This window comes from Gouania willdenowi, chromosome 18 (assembly GCF_900634775.1).
Source record: "Gouania willdenowi chromosome 18, fGouWil2.1, whole genome shotgun sequence".
In the NCBI taxonomy this organism is placed as follows: domain Eukaryota; kingdom Metazoa; phylum Chordata; class Actinopteri; order Blenniiformes; family Gobiesocidae; genus Gouania; species Gouania willdenowi.
Genome location: NC_041061.1, coordinates 28,252,484 through 28,264,534, shown reverse-complemented (window position 1 = coordinate 28,264,534; position 12,051 = coordinate 28,252,484). Strand labels below are relative to the sequence as shown.

The following is a 12,051-nucleotide window of genomic DNA, read 5'->3' as shown; positions in this document are numbered from 1 at the left end:
TTACATGTAAGTATGGTACACTCAAAAGATGTAACCACATTTGATATTATTTTATAAGTAATTGTTTTGAGGCCACTTATTATTATTATTATTATTATTATTATTATTATTATTATTATTATTATTATTATTATTATTATTATTATTATTATTATTATTATTATTGTGTACTTAGTAAAAGTAGTCCTGTGAAAATACTATTGTAGAGGAGCGGAACCTTCGGCACTATAGATTGCAGTTCCCCGGTTACATTAGTGTGGACTCACTTCCTGTTTCCGCTCATACGTAATCTGGGAGAAGACGAGTGTGCATCGTGGTTCCTACTCTAACACTCTACATGTACTTTACAGGTTAGTGCTTGGTTTAAAACAACTATTAATTAAAGCTTTAGGCTTTGTATTACTTTATAAGTCACTTTGTTTTGATAAGTTGTGCAACTTGTGATGTCAGTTTTATAGACTTTAACAGCGGTAGAGCCGAGCCGCCTCGCCACGGTAGTCTCGCGATATTTAGTATAATTCCCGCTATAGTTAAAGGTATTGTGGACGATGTTTAAAAAAAGAAACGCCCTCTCCACATTTTGGGAAGAAAAAAAAAAAAACGCGCATGCGCAACACGCCTACGTGTGCGGGAGAGCGTGCACGTGCCTCGTTTTCCTCGTGCACAGCTCTGTTTACAAGTTGGTGTGGACATCGGTCAGACAAGCTTACCTTACAAAAGAAGATTTGCACTTTTCCCACTATGTCAGACTCGCCACCGGTAAGTGAAAATCTATTTTCAAAGGACCCGGTGCGCACCGGGCACGAGCACGTACGACGGCCTTTAGTAAACATGATTGACAATTAGGAGGACCAATAGTCTTGATGATCCACCCGGAAGCTAAACATCGTCTACAATACCTTTAATATATGTAGCTAGAGGCACCGAAGGGTAACTGAATTTTGCACTATTTACATGGAAACCTATTGCACATTAAAGCTGCAGTATGTGTCAATTTCTGTTATTACAATAAGTCATCTGGAAATGTAATAAGCAGTTGTTACATATGGTTTTGGATAACAAAAGATGAGTGAACATGGAATTGCACTTTATTTTTGATTTAATTCATCATTGTTTGTACTGGATATTGAAAGCACTGAACTGTATTATTATAAATGAGCTTCAAAGAGAGAATTAATATCTGCAATCTGGGAAAAGACGTGTGCAGCGTGGTTCCTAGTCTTATACTTTACATGTACTTCACAGACATTCTCTTTGTTAACGTGGACACCGTGCCAGCCGGGGCCCGTAACATAAGCACACAAATATGGTACAGATTTCATTACAGGATTACATTTTTGGTCTGGATTCTGGTTTTCAGATTAATTTTGTTATGAAGAAAAGTTTTATTTTTGTAAAACTACATTTTTCATTCACAAAAGTATATATTTAAAGCTGCTTTCACATTTTCTAAATGAGTTTAACATGTTTTTAACTCATTAAGTTAGTGGTCAAAAGTTTTAATTACAGTTTTTCCAATTCTTAATATAATTTACATAATGTACAAATATTTTAAGTGCCAAAAAATACAAATATAATATAAAGACAGGGATACAAAGTGGTGGATTGAGCGGTGCTGTTCCAATCTACTCCCCGACAAAAAAATTAAACATGCCTGTGGCACACACACACAGCCTACTCAAAGGGTAAACAAATAAATAAATAACAAATAATTTTTTTTTTTAACTAAAATTTGCTAAATAAAAAACGTTCTTATCTACAAATTCGATGTATCGATTAAATCGATTTTTTGTCTAGCCATAGCTAGAGGCACATGAGAGTAACTGAGTTTTGCGCTATTTACATAGAAACCTATAGCACATTAAAGCTGCAGTATGTGTAAATTTCTGGTATTACAATCAGTCATCTGGAAATGTAATAAGCAGTATTTACATATGGTTTTGGATAACAAAAGATGAATAAATATAGAATTGCATTCTATTTTGACTTAATTTGTCATTGTTTGTACTGGACATTGAAATGTATTGTAAATGAGCTTCAAAGAGAATTAATATACACAATCTGGTAAAAGACAAGAGTGCTGTGTGGTTCCTACTCTTACACTCTACATGTACTTAACCGTGTTTTGCAGACATTCTCTTTGTTAAGGTGGTCACCGACCGGGACTCGTAACATAGGCAGGACCCTAAAAGCTCATCCTGTACATTGCTTTGGTTAAAGACTTATCTTTTAATATAACCCTTAGTAAGATAATGTACTTTCATGTGATTAACTGAATTTATAATGTTCATGTTTTTAAAAAAATATTTGAACAGATATGGACAAATCAACACGAAGGGGAAAAAATCCAAGATTTATTAATTGTAAGATTATTATACGTTAATATTACCTTGTTCTGATTACATTTTCCTGCATGGTGAAACACATTTATTAGCTCTTATTAGGGGTGGGCGATATGGGAAAAACATCATATCACGATTTTTTATTTGTAAAATCACGACCACGATTTTTTAAATTCAAATCATTAAGACTATTTTAAAGTTATTTACTAATAAAACAAATTAATTCACCTTCTTAAAACTGTCGCCCTAAATAAGAAAAAATGAATAAAAGATCATTTAAGACACAGTCATTTTCTAATAATTTTTAAAAATGTATGTAAGTTATTTATCAAACTGGTTCCAAGTACAATTAACATCAAACAAAAAGGGTGACAAGTTATTTTAGTCTCAGTCTTTTTACTTTGTTTAACTAAAGTGGTGTAGCATTAGCATCACTTGCTACATAACAAGGCATCATATCAGTCTAGTGATTTGTTTGTTATTGAGTAACACACTCATAATAATAAAATCCTACTTTAAACAGTGTTTGAACGCTTCATTTCACACAGTTTATACAATCATATCCTTTATAAGATAAAACGTTACTGCTTTGGTTACATTAGGCCTGGGGGATATTACGGAGCGTATTTCTGACCTGTTTAAGCACTTAATAATTCTTTGGTGTCTGTAATGCTGACATGCTGACTAGTAGTGGTGCAACGGATCAAAAAACGAACGGTTCTGATCGTATCAGGGTTTTGATTCACGGATCGGATCATTTTTCTGATCAGCAAAAAAAAAAGAAAAAGACCAGACGAATAACTTTACTCTCCATTTATTTAGTAGAACACTTAGTGCAACATTTCTCTGCTCATTAAATACAAACAACATTTAACTTGAGGTGTCAATCCAATGCTTAAATAACATTTTTAATCATATAAAGTGTAATATAAGGCATGATACATCATCCTTTAAACAGGTAATTATATGTAATTACTATACACATAAATGTATGGTAATTACAGGCAATTACTATACACATAAGTGTATGGAGAAAAAAAAAAACTAGTTATGACACCTTTTTTAAACATGGAGAGTGAATTAAAAACTAGTCTATGTCCACATCATCAAAAAAAGCAGATCTGAGTTTATAATTTAATTGTCCTACAATAGTCAAGGATGGCCATCTGGACTAGAGCTAATATTTATTTAATAAGAGCTTTAAAAGACATGGATGGAGACATGACGACATTCATACAGACTTATTACGCACACAGAACTGTTCCTTTCTCTGCCTCCCTCTGTGTGTCTCTCTCTCTTCAACTCTCACACAATCACACACAGATACACGGCCAGGAGCGTGAACCACACATGTGTGGGTACGGTCGCTCTGTCACACACACACACGGACGTCGCGAATGGAACAGGCTTCATCGAGGCATTACTAATAATGATTTAAAAATAATAATAATTATTTCTTCCGTCAACCAATCCGTGGACCACGTGCGTGCTGAACCGTGGAGAGCGATCCGTGCCGATCATGGATCAATGATGATCCGTTGCACCACTATTGACTAGAAAATGGTGTGATTTGGCAGAGAAAAACCTTTGGATGTGCTGTGTATTGACCACAGACGGCACCGCAAGGGTTAAAATGTGAACTACAGACGGTTCTACATTCTCCGTGATTTGGGAGATCGTCATGTTTTAATCCTTAATGATCTAATATCGTCAGATCACACATCCTAAGCTCCTATACTATATCACCAGATACCAAAGCACAGCTATCCTGCTCCCTCCTTATTTACTTTTCTGAACATCTAGTCCATCTATGAACATTTAGTACTGCATGAAAAAGTACCTGGTATTTTAGAAGATGCAGGTGCCTTTAATTAGGACATAAGGAAGTCCTTGTCCTTTTTCAGCTCCCTGTTGGTCTCCTCCAGGTCTACAATGTGGTCTTCAAGATTTTTAATTGTCTGTTGATCCTTCTTGGCTTGTTCTTTGAGTTTGGTAAACTCCAGAGTCCTTGTTGGTGCCCTGTGCACATTTATTGGTAAACAACATGATTTTATGTTTTCAGACATTCATAGGGTTTATTGTATAAATGATTCAGGTGTACATTTATAAAGATATATTAAATATAATAGACTTACATTGTTTCCTTGGTGAACCTTTAATGGTTGTCATTGAGGAGCGACCTCTTCTTTATCTTGTGACTGTTCAGCTACATTTTTCTCAACCTCTTCCATCAGGTCCTGACTGGTTTCATTTGTTTCCATCTCTGCAACATGTGTTCTTTTACTGAAACCAGTTTCTATCTATATGAAGTTATGAAAAAACACCATGACATCTCAGCTACATTAAACTCATGGTCCTGCAGTTTATTTTCAGGAAGTAAGTCACATGTGTATTAGGAGGATATCTGACGTTTAGAACTATCAGTGGTGTGAGATGTTCAGTGGACGGTGAGGGAAACTATAAGTTCCTGGACAGGAGTCCAAAGTAATATTTATCCATCATATTGGCTCTCATTATGATGAAATCACTTTTTATCAATAATTTACAGTTTTTTTAAAAACAGAACATCTTTCTGTGTCTTTTTAAGAGATATACAGTATTTGTTGTGTGGATAGGAAGTAGCAGGTTATAGACCAGAAATGAGGGTATTTTATATTGACTGTTTTCTGTTTCCATCTTAACATATAATGTCTATGTTTCCACAGGAGAATCAACAGAAGTGTAAATGACATGGATGGCAGCACTGCACAACAACAGGTCAGTGTAGCTGCTCTCCACCTATTAAAAAAAATCTCAGATTTTTAAAAAGAAAAATTCAAGTTTTGATTTGATTTTCAATATTTTTTTAATGCACTTTAAAATGACTGCAGACATCAGATTTCTTGTCAAAAGTGCAACTTTATTTCTGTGATTGTCCTCAAGAGTTAAAATCCATAGAATAATCTCAAAATAAAAGTAAATAAGGCTGTTATTCAACAATTTCAAACTTTAATCCAGGTTTAAGCAAAAGTGCAACAACAACTTCACAGTAGCTTAAATTTTCTAATTAAGAAATCATATAACTACATATTCTATAACATTACAGTAAAAAATAATAAACTCTTCCCTTATCATCTCAGCATAGTGTGAATAAAAAATTGAACATGCCACATTAGGCTCCAGAGCCACAGGTTGCAGACCCCTGTCCTGAGAGAACCACAGCTGAACATCTGGCCTGGCTTTTGCTTCATGACTCGAGCTGTTGGTAAAAGCAAAGTCAAATCAAAGAACCACCCACAGCAAGGGATGTGGGTGGGTCATTCTGTCCAGGCTGACGAGTTGATAGCTGATCACACAATTCCTGCTTGTAGTCACTATGTATTAGCAGGCTCGGGGAGTAACGGATTACAAGTAACAGTGTTACGTAACCAGGATACAAAAAACATGTAACTGTAATCTGTGACAGTATATTAAAAAATCTGTAATCAGATTACATGTTTTTTTTATAAAAATGGGGATTATTTTGAGGGATTACATTTTAAAAGCAAGCAGAATATGCATCAGTGCATCAACACACAGTGCACCAGTTCACTACAACAAAAGAACACGTAAAACAAGCTGTAACAATCTAGTGATGACGTAAACAGCGCGGACACCGTGCGCTTGTCTGGAAACAGACCAACGTGTCCGTGGACTCACAGAGCTGAAGAGTTTTCTAAACAGAGTTGATGGATCAGTACGTGTGTTTTATGTTTCTGTGTCACATCAACACTGTAGTACCGTGGGACCTCTACACAACAATCTGAAGCAGGGCACGTATGGCGTTATATTTGTGCCACAACTCTGCTGTCAGTGCATGTCTGAACTTTATCACGACTGTAAATGGTCCACATTATAAAGATTATCTGTTGATTGGATTAAAAGTAAACCAGCGAGTTAAAGACATGTACACAGAGCTGTGTGTGAATCTAAAGAAATAAATATAACCAATAGAAGCTGATTTTTCATCAATAACTTTAATGCACTTTGTGTTTTAATTAGATAAAATATTTAATGTGACTCTTCCAACAGCTCAGTTATAGGCCTGTACAACATTATTTAATGTGTGAGTGGGGTCAGGTTAAACTATTTTATTTTATATTGTGCATTGTTGGAATGTCTGTGCTAAATAAACATGTTCTTAATATTAATGTATTTATTCTTTTAAGCATTAATATTAATTTATACAATTGCAATGTTTTAATTTCAGTGGTTAGAACTAGAGATGGGGGATAACGATAAAAATCACGATAAATAAAAACTGTAAATAAAAAAATTCACAACTTAGTGTAAACAGGTTCCTTACAAACACATTTAAAAAGGCTACAATAACTGCTGACTCAAACAGCTCATAAGCTGATATTTTATGGAATATATTTGTGCATGTGGATCACTATTAGTGTTACTGTATGTAATTCATTTATTTCCTCACTTGAAATAAAATTATTATTATTAAAAAAAAGCACGTTAAAATCACAAATAACTTCAATAGTGTTTTTACTGCTGATGAAATATAATTAAAAATATTGCGTTTCACAAGTTGGGATGAATTAATAGTGACATTAGTTAATATTTATTCCACACAACGTGTGACATGTTTAGCTTTTATTCTTCCATACAAGTGTTTAATCTGATCATAAACAAATCAATGGCTCTGTGGTTTTATGACAGTAAAAGATGTTTTTTTACTTGGTCTATTAGTCCTTATATGGAGTGGTTAGCGTTAACCCAGTCTGTGTGTCGGTGGGTTAGCTTAGCATAGTTAGCTTTAGTTGAGTTTCCAGTTCATAATCGTTGCTACAGGTTCATCTCTGTTCAGTGTTTGTAGAACTTTGGGTGGATCTGATGGAGGAACTTGGACTGGTTCACTTTGTTGGATGGTTGTTTGGTTTTAACCCAGTAGTGGTCCATGATGTTTCACTGCAAGGCAGCTTCTGGTAGCCGTGACAAACACCTCACACACACACAGAGGGTGGTGTGTGGGCGGTGGCGGTGCACGTCAGAGCTTCTGTAAACAACGTTCCGCTCCAGAGAATAAGTTGTTGACAACAAACAGTCGCAGTTTTGGTCCGTGGAACATGTTTTTTTTGGGGCATTCTTGGCTAAATTGAGGGACAAATGGCCCGTGGCCCTTGCTAATTTCTGAATTTATTGTTTTTATCGAGGTATGACAAATTCTTACCGGTGAGAATGTTTCTCACGATAAATCATAAACGATAAAATATCGCACATTCCTACTTAGTACACATTCAGAGCCAGAAATGCAATGGGGGACTAATAATTTGCATAATTTCTTTTGGTGTTTCAGTTTCGGCCAAAAAATTTCATTTGGGTGCATCCCTAATGGAAACTTCTGCATCATGTTTCATCATTGATTTGACTTTGCTTTTATCGACAGCTTGAGTCATGAAGTAAAAATGCAAATGGAAAAGACTAAGACAAAATGAAAAAAGCAAAATGGAAAAAGAATGACTTCATTTGTATATTTTTTCATTATTGATTCTCTTTATATTTCCACATGCATTTCCTTTTAATTTTGGCTTTCCTGTGATTCCATAGAATCTAACATTTTAATATGTCTTGCTGCCTGTAGATTAGTAGGAGGGCATGGGGAGGGACCACACCACAGCTCTGCCCAAAAGGTTTTTTAAGGATGTGATTATCACAGTTTTACAGGCTTTAATGGAGGTCATAGTAACCTGTAGACAATAGTTGATGCTAATGATAAACAATCAAACACACAAGGAACGTCTAACACAGTCATTCACTCACACTTCCCTGTGGAAATGGAACGTAAGATACTGTCACTCTTTCTTCGCTTATGCCCCGCCCATTCCCCAGCTTTCTAGCCAACCTACACTCAGAATACATGTAAACAAAACTCACATTGGCAGAGAAAGCTGCATATAAACATGATGCCTTCACGACCATGGGAAACTATAGTTGTTCCCTGTGCTCCAGCAGCAAATGATGAGAATGAGCAATGAAGAAAAAAAAGGTGAAAAATGAAGTTTTCTTGAAGTTTACTGTTCACAGGAATTTAAAAGTATTTTCTTACATTTACCAAAGACCTGACTTATTACACTTTAAGGCAATTCAGAATTCTTTTAATTTCTGGATGTTTGCTTTTATTTACAATTATTTATTTATGTTTATGGTTGTGTCTCTTATTATACAGTTATATTTGTTGTGCAACCACTGGAACATTAGAACAAAACCTTTGTGAGATTCAAAGGAATGAGAATGTGTTGAGTTTACAATGTGTCTGTTACCACTTTATTTACACAGCCTGTTCTGTGCTTTGAATTGATTTAAGTCATTGCAGTTTTGGTGTGTGATCTGACGATATTAGATCATTAAGGATTAGAACATGACGACGATCTCCCAAATCACAGAGATCTTAGAACCATCTGTAGTTCACATTTTAACCCTTGCGGTGCCTTGTCTGTGTCATATGTCTGTGGTCCATACACAGAACATCCAAAGGTTTTTTTATCTGCTAAATCACATCATTTACTAGTCAGCATGTCAGCATTACAGACATTACAGAATTATTAAGAGCTTAAACAGGGCATAAGTACGCTCTGCCCCCCCCCCCCCCCCCCCCCAGTGCACAGACACACTCCATCAGTTCTGAGTGTTGGAGCACTGAGACACGTTTGAGGAAACACTGCATGTATTTCTCTTCTCTAACTAACTCTCTGTTGCTCCACAGTAACAGAGCTGCTGCTGCAGCTCAATGGGCTGTTTACACTTTCTTAAAGAGACAGTGTCCTGAATGTGATTTATTTTAAAAACGACTTTCAGTCACTCAGAGCTGCCCTGAAAGAAGCAATGCTACAGAATTAATAAAAGGGTCTTTGTGGCATTTTTCTCCATTGACTTTGGGCCATTATTGTTTTTCTTGTAAAACTATTAATAAAAATAAATGGTTTATATCACCTATTGCCATTTTAAGGAAAAATAGAGAGAATGAATATTGGTCCATATCACCCAGGCCTAATGTAACCAAAGCAGTAACGTTTTATCTTATAAAGGATATGAATGTCTAAATTGTGTTAAATGAGGCGTTCAAACACTGATTAAAATAAGATTTTATTAATATGAGTGTGTTACCTCAATAACTAATTGAAATCACTAGATTGATCTGCTGCCTGGTTATGTAACAAGTGTTGCTAATGCTAATGCTACACCACTTTAGTTAAACAAAGTAAAAAGACTGTGTGACTAAAATAACATGTCAGCCTTTTTGTTTGATGTTAATCGTACTTGGAACCAGTTTGATAAGTTGCTTACATACAGTTTAAATGATCTTTTATTCCTTCTTTTCCATTTAGGGCGATGATTTTAAGTAAGTTTGTTTTATTAATAAATCACTTTAAAATGGTCTAAATTATTTGAATGAAAAAAACTGTGATGAAATTGTGATTGTGAATCGCCCACCCCTCTGCTCAGGTCATGTTCACAGTGGTCGGTTGGCATGCAGATATCTTGCACTGAAGAAGAGTTGCTATGCTAGCAGACAGAGCTCATAGAAAAACCTGACTTTTACAGATATTCACGTAAAATTACAGATATTTTTTGGTGCTTAAGGGGTAAGGAATCATTTATGAACATGTTTAAAAGTAGAAGGCGGCCAGATAGAAAGTATTAGCTGATTACGCCCGCCGCCAACTCTTCTGGATAGCAAATTTAAATTTTCACAATATCGATGTGAATCATGATACCTATGAATCGATTTTTAACTGCCTTACGATTAATTGTTACATCCCTAATGAAATTCAATTATTAATGTAAATATTCAAATTTTTACTAATGCACCAAGATAAAGCTGTAGTTTCTACTATTTACATCATTCGTTTTAATGAGTGTTTTTCATATCCAAGTAAAATTGGTACTGCTTGATATCCTTAAATCAATCAAAAGTGAATCGTGAATCAAATCGAATTGGGCACTCGTTATTCGAATCGATTCCCAGCCCTAATGATACTGATACCGTTGCTATTTTTATGACACCACAGTATTACCGTATTACCGCCCATGCCTAGTGTGTGTGTGGAGTGAATTTCTCCCCAACGCGGTGTCAGTTTGGCCTGAACCTTTTTTTAACAGCTTCCACATAGTGGTGTAACAATACATCGATCCACATCAATTAATTAATTAACGATCCATTTACATTGATGCACAATGAAGACATGGATGAACATCGTCATCTTTAAGATACACCTTTATTTTGAAATAAACATACGTCCCTGCCACTATTTCCTGGTTGGAAATAGACTGTAGCTCTGGTGTTAGCCCCGCCCATCGTGACTAATAAATGAATGATGAACCTTTTCCATCAGTGTTATATGGTTGGGTTTAGATCTTAACTTGCCATGTGGCAGTAGATTAATGCCCTACATTACCTACATGACCTGTGACCTTTCATCTACAATAGTTTAAAGTAGGGGCGTTACATTCTCATATAGATATCTGATACTAGTCCAATATTAGCAAAAAACTATTATCACATTATATAGGCCTGCATCTAAAATGTGTGATATAAACACTCTGATCTAATCAGTTCATTCCATACTCCGCTCCAGCTTTTCTAATTAATAGGTCAGTTTTTTTCTTTTTTTTTTTTTTTCCCTCAACGTTGCAGAATCAGTAAAGTTAAACTGTTTCCACTGAAGACCTTCCTTTTCCTCCACATCATGTGATCTCTGAACAAACTGATAGTTTTAGTCAATTTCAAAGTGATGACACTGCAAAGGATCGATGAATATTTCTAGATCCTTCATGTTCTGTCTCTTCCATCCTTCAGGTGGAGCTGATTCCATGCTGATGTTACAGGTGAATGGAGGATTGTGGAACCACTCAGCCGTGACAGCAAACATGGACTCCTCAGAAAAGGTGAGAAATGAGTGGAACAAAACCAGTGAATGTAGAACCAGTGAAAGACACCATTATGGGTGTACTCATACTGCCAGCTCAGGCTGTTCCAAGCTCACAGCAGGAATCCCCCCTCCCTGTCCCTTTTCTGGCACGGTACAACGGACGTGATCACCAGCTCAACTCGGTTCCCACAGAGAAACTCGTCATCTCGTTCATTTACGACACACATGGCATTACGTCATCATTAAGCGACTCTGTTCATACCTGTCAAGTTTTGGATTTGAAAATAAGGAAATTTTTCTGGCGTCCACTACGAGCCGTCCCACCCGCCCAACCGAGCTCCAGTATTCCTTATATTTTAAAATAGGTGTATAAGAAATCTAAAATAGCCACTTGTCAACCACTTACTAAATACAATTATGTGATTAGAATCTGGTAGGTCGACATTTATTAACAAACAGATGCACAATATGTGCACTCAGAAATGCATCTAACTGAGCTTTACATGATGTTCTGAGAAGTAAAAGCAGTGAAAACTAGTATTTTGGTACATAATAAGCTATTATTTATATATATATGAAATATTATAGTTTTCTATATCGCCAAAATAGAAAACTCGATACATCTTGAATCTCGATATATCGCCCAGCCCTAATTCCTAAATTATAAAACAGCCTAAATAGCAACATAAATGTGTATATGAAGCACATGTGTTTATTTAATATACTTACAGTTTATATACAAGTCAACACATTGTATATTCACGTTGCTTGTCTTTAAGTTAAACATTTACATTTTATTTTCATTATAT

At 35.6% G+C, this 12,051-nt stretch overlaps 1 long non-coding RNA gene across 2 annotated transcripts in view; it reads left to right on the top strand.

The window, feature by feature from the left end:
- Nucleotides 1–241: 241 nt before the first annotated feature.
- Nucleotides 242–12,051, top strand: part of LOC114480420 (uncharacterized) — a 34,719-nt gene continuing 22,909 nt past the window's right edge. For both annotated transcript variants that reach the window (XR_003676093.1, XR_003676092.1), the window contains exons 1-3: nt 242–350; nt 5,048–5,099; nt 11,170–11,258. This is a non-coding gene — a long non-coding RNA (uncharacterized LOC114480420). The remainder of the gene's footprint in view (nt 351–5,047; nt 5,100–11,169; nt 11,259–12,051) is intronic.